The sequence below is a fragment of the Triticum urartu genome, chromosome 1 (genome assembly GCF_003073215.2).
Source record: "Triticum urartu cultivar G1812 chromosome 1, Tu2.1, whole genome shotgun sequence".
Lineage (NCBI taxonomy): Eukaryota > Viridiplantae > Streptophyta > Magnoliopsida > Poales > Poaceae > Triticum > Triticum urartu.
The window spans coordinates 18,205,294-18,214,650 of record NC_053022.1 but is presented as its reverse complement, the minus strand read 5'-3'; the positions used below and the strand labels follow the sequence as shown (position 1 = coordinate 18,214,650).

General features: G+C 49.7%; 1 long non-coding RNA gene and 1 pseudogene across 1 annotated transcript; one reads left to right on the top strand and one right to left on the bottom strand.

Moving 5' to 3' along the window:
• The first annotated feature begins 3,439 nt into the window (after positions 1-3,439).
• Positions 3,440-4,775, top strand: LOC125541130. The gene is made up of 2 exons (XR_007297452.1): positions 3,440-4,067; positions 4,232-4,775. It is a non-coding gene; the product is annotated as an uncharacterized LOC125541130 (long non-coding RNA).
• Positions 4,776-5,662: 887 nt separating this feature from the next.
• Positions 5,663-9,026, bottom strand: LOC125532569 (annotated as a pseudogene).
• Positions 9,027-9,357: the final 331 nt, after the last annotated feature.

Below are 9,357 nucleotides of genomic sequence, written 5' to 3'. Positions count from 1 at the left end.
AGTAGGTTATACCACATCATTGCCAACTACTTCAAGTCATAATGACTTCTGAAGCTTGACGCAACACATGTTGCGATTAAACTCGGAATCTTCGTTCTCTCAGGAACTATCATAGAGATATCCGAATCAAGTGACTCATACAACTATGCAGTCACAACATCCATCAATTGGATATACAAATTCATTATTCACTGCCAGTGATATCAATATCGGAACCTTACTCCACTCATAATAGGATAACATATTTCATCATAAACGATGACGGGTTTCTGCGTGAACCCCTGTGCTACAATGCTCGCTTCATGTCTCACCACCTCATTGTTTTCGTTCCTCACATGAACAAAAACCCATTTGCTCCCCTAGGGAACAAATTCAGAGGAGTGGGTATTACTGATCAGGTCAATACCCCCCTCTTCTTGAGAGCGAGCGCATCCTCAGTTGCTACCTTCATTTGGATCAACCAGAGTATTTTAGACACTCAGCCATGCATGGACTTAGGTTCTAGATCCAATCCAAGGTCTTTTGCAATTCATGGGGATAAATAAATGTCGACATAATGTAGTCTTTATTATATGATTCTCCCGAATCCATATCCATAGTGGAGATTTCATCATTACCTTTTGACTCTTTGTGATTTCCCAGAACAGTTGAGTCAAGGTCTTCCGATGTCCCAGCACAAAAATTTGTGTGCACACTCGTGCTGGGTCCTGGATGTGTCCAACATCCTTCAGGTGTCGTTCAACCCTTGGTTGAATATCAACATGATGTTGACCTGCATTTACTGTTTGAGGATTCCTCATTCCCCTTGAACGCTTCCATGAAGCCTTGTCCTCTTGTGTCCAGATTCCTCCCCCTCATCGGGGGCCGAGTGGACCTATGGGTCACATCCACTCTCTCAGGCACATTCACTATGGGAACATTTTACTTTGTGACACCTTTATACTTAGTAAATGCAACTGGCAGATTATTTGCGATACTTTGCAAATTTATAATCTTCTGAACCTCTAGTTCAGATTCATTCATACGTGGACCAAAGGACTAGATGTCTATTAACATCTGGTTCAATTTCCCGGCATTCAATGTGGTTCTTATCTTCCCCTAATGCCGAAAAAATGTCCTTATCAAAATACAATCAGTGTACCGGGCCATAAACAAGTCCCTTCTAAGGACTTCAGGTACTTTATGATTGACGGAGAATTGTACCTCACACAGATCCCCCATTTCTCTATGAGGGCCCATATATGTACGCTGTGGTGGTGAAACCGGTATGTATCCAACACAACCGAATTATCGCAGATGGGAAATACTTACTCATTTCCACGTAGTAACTGCAACGGGGAGACCATATAATATGCAGTTCGTCGAATTTGTATATGCAGTACGTAAAACTGCAATGTCCCCAATTAGATGTTGGGAGATTACAATTCTGTAGGAGCAATCTTGCTATCAACTTATCCTCTTGACAAGTGATTCCGCAAGACCAATCTGGGTATGTACACAAAGTACCAATATGCTCCACAGTTATGCCTCAGTCTAGGCAGTAATCATCAAATGCTCACGAACTAAATTTCGTAGCATTATCCATTCTGATGGATTTTATCCCGTGCTCAGGATGATTTGCTCTCAAATTAATGATTTGAGCAATAAGCTTTGTAAAAGCATGGTTCCTTATGGAAGTAAGACACACATTGGACCATCTCACTGATGCATCCAAAAGCACTATGAAATATGTAAATATTCCATATAACGGTTGAATTGGATCACATATATATCTCCTATCCAAGGAAATCTAGTGACTCATCCTTTTCCATGAGATAAGATGGCCTTGCGGTCAGTTTCCCAGTTTGCACACATCGTGCATACATAATTCAATGAATTTGGAAAATTCACACCGTTAGATTGTGTTCAATTGAACCATCAATAATTTTCTCATCCTCCCAATACTAGGATGACCAAGGCAATCATGCCATATCTTGAACTTCTCAAGATTCTAGAAAATTATCTTATACGCCAATGCGTATCCAATTTAATGTATGTATAATACAATCCACAATATAGAGAAACATTTACTCTAGGATTTCATTCAAATCCTTTTTGTTGAGTCATGAGAAGGCTTCCAACCTCACTCATTATATGAGTTTCAACATAGAAACCATTGCGGATATCCTTATAACTCAGCAAGGTACGAGTAGAATCTTGATGCATGAATACATCCACGACTATCATATAGTACCCATAGGGAGTGTAATTATGGCTTGACCAGAACCAACAATTACCCCATCACGACCAACAATTGTCATGATGTTTCGACTACTCTTATCAAGAGCCTGGAAATACTTAATCTCCCTTAGTATCATGTTAGTAGACCCAGTTTCTACTAACACATTTTCTTCTCAATTGGATTATTTCAATAGGTTTCTATAGATAAAGAAACCAATTTTAACATTTGACTGAACTCATATAGAAATAATACATACATTATAAACTATATATGTGAAAGGACATACCACAAGCATCATGTCTAATGACATAGTTATCATATTATGTCGATGGACATAATTTGTTTTACACTATGTAATAGTGACAAATCCAAGAGAATAAATTTGGTCTCCATATATGTCACTAGAAGTGAAGTCCACGAACATGTCATTGATATTTAGTAGTGGACCTTCCTTTCGCCAAGAATACTCCTGGTTGCCAACGTTCTAAGGAATGTTTAGGAAACTTTCAACCATCGGGAAATCATCCCTATGTTCAGTGAAGTAAGCTTCACATTGGTTCCCATGAGACTTTTGCTCACTTTTGCCCTTGGCAATTGATTGCATACACAGATCCACCAAATGCTTGGAAATATCACTTGTCCTTGCAATCAGTTATACAACCACTCCTATAGCAACCACCAGAGCTGCTAGCATTGTCATTTTTTTAAACAACTTTTGCTCTTTTCAACTCCATTATTAGTCTGCTTCTCATCAATGTATCCACTTCCTTTCACAAACAACGAAATTGTTAAGTCAAAATCCTCATACAAGGATTGAAAGTGGAGATCATTTCTGCAATGAGATCGGCATCTAAAACTACACTATTGCAGAATCACAACTTTTAGTTGTTTTGATGCATATCAGAGTTGTATGTTGCCACTGACTTGAAGTCATGGAATCAGACGAGCGTCCATTCCCTATGCACTATAGGTATCATCACCATTCTCTATTGATCCCAACAGATCAGCGTGTAGGTGATGTGAGATGAAGTGCAATGCAACATACTACGCTATATCATCTATAGCAAGGGCCCCTGAGCAGGTGCGGTTATGGTGGAACTGGGATTCAGGCAAACTCATTCTCGATATGTCCAACATATCTTGCATGAAATATTCATGCCCATTAATTTACTCTCTAGTAAATTAATCATCAACATGTAGCAACCATCAAATTGCTTGATCAAATATGTTGATACACTAGTCTGCTTTACGATACAGTAATACACATGAAATTACTGTAAATACACATACATGCGAAAAACTGCATAGCCAAATGCTAAAACAGAAAAGGAAAACAAAAAAATGGTCCTGGGCCGAATCTGCACAACCCAAACCAGTGGGCATAACCCACATGTTTTTTCATTCTCGCTTCCTTTTTTTGTTTTTGGACAGAGATGGGCCTTTGGCCGGCCCACAGACGCGCACCGCCCCAGATATCGGATAAGGGAGAGGCTACGGGTTCCGTCCCCATTGACCAACCGCCTCTAATCCTGGTCCAAACGGCGGCCTCGGCTGCCTCCCGGCCATCCTTCGTCGTCGCTGGACAGAGGGTCCCGGACTCCCGGCGCGCCATACTTCTCCTCTGAAGAATAATTTATCTCGCTGCCGCGCAAGCAAACTACCTGACGCTTGCCTCGATGATGAGCGGCACGCCGACGCCGTGCGCCGTTCGACTGCTGCTACCGAAGCCGCGCGCCAGTGCCGGAATGCCTCACTGGGCCCCGACGGTTGTGCCGAGGGCCACAACGCGGGCTGGGCGCCGCCTACGCGCGCGATGCACGCGGTGCCGCCACCGTCCCTTCTGCAGGTGAGTTACCTTACGGCTGCATATGCGTGATGTGGCTAGCGAATTCGTTTTCTTGCTTGGGAGTGCCGATCATATCTCCTGCGCACAGGCTACACGCCAATTAGTTAGTAATAGTAGGTCTTTGATTTAATCACAAAAGACAACTACTGATTCATATCTTGTAGGGCTGCATGATCTTCTTTGCCATGGAGATGGAGGGGCTGGTGCGTCGCCGCCCTCTGTGTGGAGAGCGCCGACAAGAGGCATCTCCTCCCCTCTATAATCTTGGGCGTCGCCTCACGACCGCTGCTGATGCCGAAGGTACCATCGGCCATGTTCATGTCGTGGATGGCTGTTGTCGACGTCGAAGGTGCCATACTGCCATGGGTCCTTCCGCTCTTGTCGTCATGTGCAGGGCCGCGTGAGCCGCCGCCGGTCCTCAAGAAAGGGGCGAAGTCCACGCCGTTGCATCACCATGACGCCGCGCGTACGACGCAGACGTGGTCGCCGCCGTGACTGATGTTGCCATCCGCACCGGGGCTTGATGCTTCACTCCACCGCACCGGATACCGCTGCTTGAGCGTAGCGCCGGCACAGCCAGGGATCGCGCGAGGCATCGCTGTTGTCTCTGGCCTAATCGCTCTCCGTTAGGCAAAGTGCTGATAACGTGTTAATAGACAGATTGCAAAATGAATCCAATCAGTATCAATTTCATTGATGATCAATCCTTACATACAACGGGAGGGGGCGCGAGCGAAGGGACGCGTCCACTCGATGGGGAGCGAGGAAACCGTCGTGACGCTTGCCGGATTGGCAACGCACATACAAGTAGGGGTGGAAATGGATCGGATAGTGCTCTTACCACTTTTATTTTCATATTTTCAAAACGAATACAAATCCGAATATGGATGTTCTCGGATACGGATGCGGCTCAGATATTATTCGAATACTGATACGTATCGGATATTTTCTTAATTTGGAACGGATACGAATTATATCAACATGTTGCTTAAGTAAATTAGTCGATAGCTATGTAACCTAAAATAATCAATTTGTGACATACAATAAGTCAATGATAAATAGGTTTATGAATAAATACTATTGTAATGCATAATAATTTATAAGTTTAATCATATAAAGAGTAAAATTTGACCACTTATTTGGCTTTTATTTTGGATAATTGGAATACTGGACCTAGAATTTTAAAAAATACCTTCCATAATCTTATTCGGATACGGATATATCCACTTCCATATCCATATTTGTGTCAAAATCTCTTACCATATTTTATTTTGTATTTGTTTAATAAATTCAGATACGAACAATTTTCATTTCCATTTTGGTTCGGATGCGGATGTTTCGGATACGAATAGGCATTTTCTCGAATACGAATATCGGATATTTCGGATTATCCGCTACCACTTTCCACTACAAGGGAGGATTATCTCATTAATTACAATATTAATTAAATCCTAACAAAGAGAACACCCCGCAAATTAACTACGTAGTACGTACCACTACGTAGTATCTGGCTAGCAGTTTCTTCTCTTGAATGAAATCTACGCCCCAATTTATTTCAGTTGATCAATGCCTCATGGGATCGGCGAACCAGGCGACTAACTTGTATCCATTCCACATTTTATCTTAGCAATGGCTAGATTCTGAACTTCCGATATCATCACATCAGCAAAGACGACACCACGAACAGCAATGCTACAACGAAAGGTTAAAACCAAAACAAAGAGATTAAGGTTCAATCTGCCACGCTAAGGCTAGCAGAGCACAGATAGATATAAGTTCTACACGCCGAGGATATAGTCGATATACAAAGATACAACTACGGCAAGAAACATGACAAGGTAAAAGCTCCAAGCAAATTCTTTTGGCCTTGTTGTCGTCACCGGTGGCTGCTGTTGTTGTTGCTGCTGCTGTCTTAGGGCATCTCCAGCCGTTGGCCCTTCAGGGGGCGCATAAAATCGCCGCCTGGGGTGAGCCGGCGCAAAAATTAGGCCTGGGGCGAGTTGGTCCCCAGCCGCCGGCCCCAGGGCCGCCCCCAAGCACGTTTTAAAATAAAAGAAGATCGGCGAAGTTTGGTTTAAACACGATAAAATTCGGTCAAAAACGATAAATTTCGGCACATTTCGGCGAAGTTCGCGGATTTTCATTACATAGCACATATACATAAACTAATCTAAAGGAAAAACTGGCTGAAGTCGCCGCCGTCGCCGCCATCGTCGTCGGCGGCCTTCTCCTCCTTGACGCGGGCGCCCCTGCTGGACCCCTGCCCGGCGTCGCCATGGCGGACTGGTGGCGGCGCATCGTCGTCGTCGTCGTCGCTGTCGCAGATGACGACGACTCCGCCTTCGTCGCGGCCGCGTCGACGCTCCGCGAAGCGAAGCAGGGCGGCGCGCTGGCGCTCCTTCGCCTTCTCCAGGCACTCCTTCTCCATCGCTATGGAGTCCCTGCGCGCCCATTCCAGGACCGCGTAGTCATCGTCGAGCTCCGTCGTCACCGGCGCGGCCGGCTCCTTCTTCACCGGCGCGAGCCCCGGCTCCGTCTTTGGCTTGACGAAGCGCGGAGGAGAAGCCGACGAGTAGGCGCGCCGGCCGCCCTCGTTGATGACGATGCCGGCGCTGCGAGTGCGCCGGCCGAGCGGCGTCTCCGCCGCGGGCTCGGCCTTGACGCCGAGCAGGGCCGGAGTGCCGGAGGAGTGCGATGAAGATCGGGAGAAGGAAGAAGAGGAGGACCCGAACCTCCTTGGCGCCCATGGCCCGGCGCGTCGGTGCTGCGCCGGGGCGGCCGCTCTCGCCGGGTACGCCAACGGCGGGTCGTTGCCGCCCTCGAGGTACGTCAGCACGCCCTCGAGTGTGCGGCCGGGGACGCCCCACCACAGGTGGTGCCCCTCGCTGTTCTGCCGGCCGCCGACCACCGGCGCGCCGTTGGTGGACGCCAAGCGCTGCTGCTGGCGGCGCTCGAAATACGCCGCCCAAGCCACGTGGTTGTCGGCGGCGTACTGAGGGAGGGAGAGTTGGGTGTCGGTGAGGGAGGCGCGCACGACCTCGACTTCCTCGGCGAAGTACTTCGGCTTCGCCACGACGTCGGGCAATGAGGGAATGGGCACTTCCCCGGCGCTAAGCCTCCACCCCGTCGGCCCGGCGCGCATGTCCGGCGGCGCCGGGATGTTCGCCTGGAACAGGAGTCAGAACTCCTGTTCGCGGAGCGAACGGCGGCCGAAGCCTTTGGCCGCCGCCTCGTCTCCGGGGTAGCGTTCCGCCATGGCGACGGGCTCGGAAGAGGTAGAGAGATAGAGGGAGGGGCTGGGCGGCGGCGCTCGGGAGAGGTAGGGAGAGGGAGGAGCTGGGCGGCGACGAGGGGCGGGGCTGGTGTGGGCACAGGCGAGTGCAGGCCACCGGTTATATAGCCGCGCCGCACCCGTGTGTACGCGTGCGAGGGAGGGGAGGCGTCGGCGCGTCGTCCCGTGACGCGCCGCCCGTGAGGAATCAATGGCAAGGCTGACCGGCGGCAGCCTTGCCTGACCGGCGGCAGCCTTGCCATTGATTCCCTGCGGGAGCCGGGGCCGTTGGGGGAAGACGAGGCGCCGTGTCGCTGACGCGGCGCGCCCGTGGCTGTTTCGCGCCAAAACAGTTCGCCCCGGTGCCCCTGGGCGCCCCCCAGCGCGCCGGGTTCGGCCTAGGTCCGCCGACGTTGTTTTCGACCCAGGCCGGTGAAAATCGGGCTCATGTGGACACGACTGGGCCGTTTTTCTAGCGCCGGCGCGAAAAAATCGCCTGAGAAGGCCTTCCTGATACGCGGCTGGAGATGCCCTTAGTTCACATGTCTTCCGAGACGAATCCACCATATCCTTCATCGCTGGTGCCGCTAATGCTCCTGCCGCCGCCCCAAACGGCGCCGCCGATCCTGCAAACATGGGCGCCGACGCCATGGTGCCAAACAGACTAGCACACGAGGCGCGCTGCCCCCCATGGGAGCTCATGCCGGACAGCAGGGTCGAGCGCCCAGTCCGCTCGTACTCGTTCCTGGTCGCCACACGGGCGCTAAGCTCGGCCAGCTCGTGCACTAGCGCCCTGCACCGGGGGTCGCCGGCCAAATCGCCCACCGCCGCCTTCTGGCGCATGTCCAGTATCCTCGCAGCCTCGGCGTAGTCACCACATTCCGCGGCTGCCTGCGCTGCCATAGTGTCTTCCATCGCCTCCACCCGGAAACGCTCCACCTTGACCTCCATGGACGGCTCCTCGACCGTCACCTCTAACGGCCTTTGCACCACGGCATCCTCCGCGGCCACCTCCATCGACTTCCCCGTCGTCGTGTCTTTGTAAGTGCAGCTCACCTTGATAAGGCATGTGGTCATGGCCTCATCTGCAGCAGCGCCGACGACCCTCGTCCCTCGGCACATCCACGAACAGCAGGAAGCGTCTCTCCTCATCGGCGTAGAGCTCGCCAACGTCCACCGAGGCTGCACGGCCGTCCGCGAGGACACGGCTTTTGTAGCGACCGGATTTGACGGCTCGGACGCACACCTTGGGGTGGACGCACGTAATGGCTATCCATGCCTGCTGGGCGGTGACCAAAAGGAGCCCACCCATGCACTGGGCGAACGCGTCTTGCACCACGGCCTGGTTCTCGATGAAGGAGTACGAGCCGCCGGTTAGCTCGGCGATGGCGTGCATGGCCGCCGGATCGTGGTCGGTGCCGAAGCCGAATGTGTGGATCGGCGCGGTTGAGCGTTGCACCAGATCTCGGTAGCTCCTTCGCCACAAGTAGTTGTCCTGGCATCTTTTTGAAAAATGTTCCGAAACTAAAAAATGTTCGTGAGTTAAATAAACATAAAAAATAAATTGCTCTGAGCTTACAGGGTATTCATGATTTTGAAAATATTCATGAATTTGAATTGTTGCTCTGGAAAAGGGAAACACTTACCATCAACCGGCCGATAACAGGGCCGCATCGGTCACCTTCCATGCGTGACACGCGTCCCGCAGACCATCCTTCAATAAACTCGCTTTTGCAACAGGAGCTATGCTTCCGAAACATATGCGGTGTTGCAATACTTTACGACGGGTCTATGTTTTACAACAAAACTTCTCTTGCGAATTTTTCTGCAACAAGACCTCAGTTGCAAAAATATAAAAAAAAACTGATGTTGCAAAAAAAATCTGCAACAAGACCTATGTTGCAAAAATAATTCCGCAACAAGACCTGCGTTGCAGAAATAAATTCCACAACAAGACCTGTGTTGCAGTATGGAGACGCGTTCGTCCGTGTGATGCGGTAATCCGACGGCTCGCGGTCG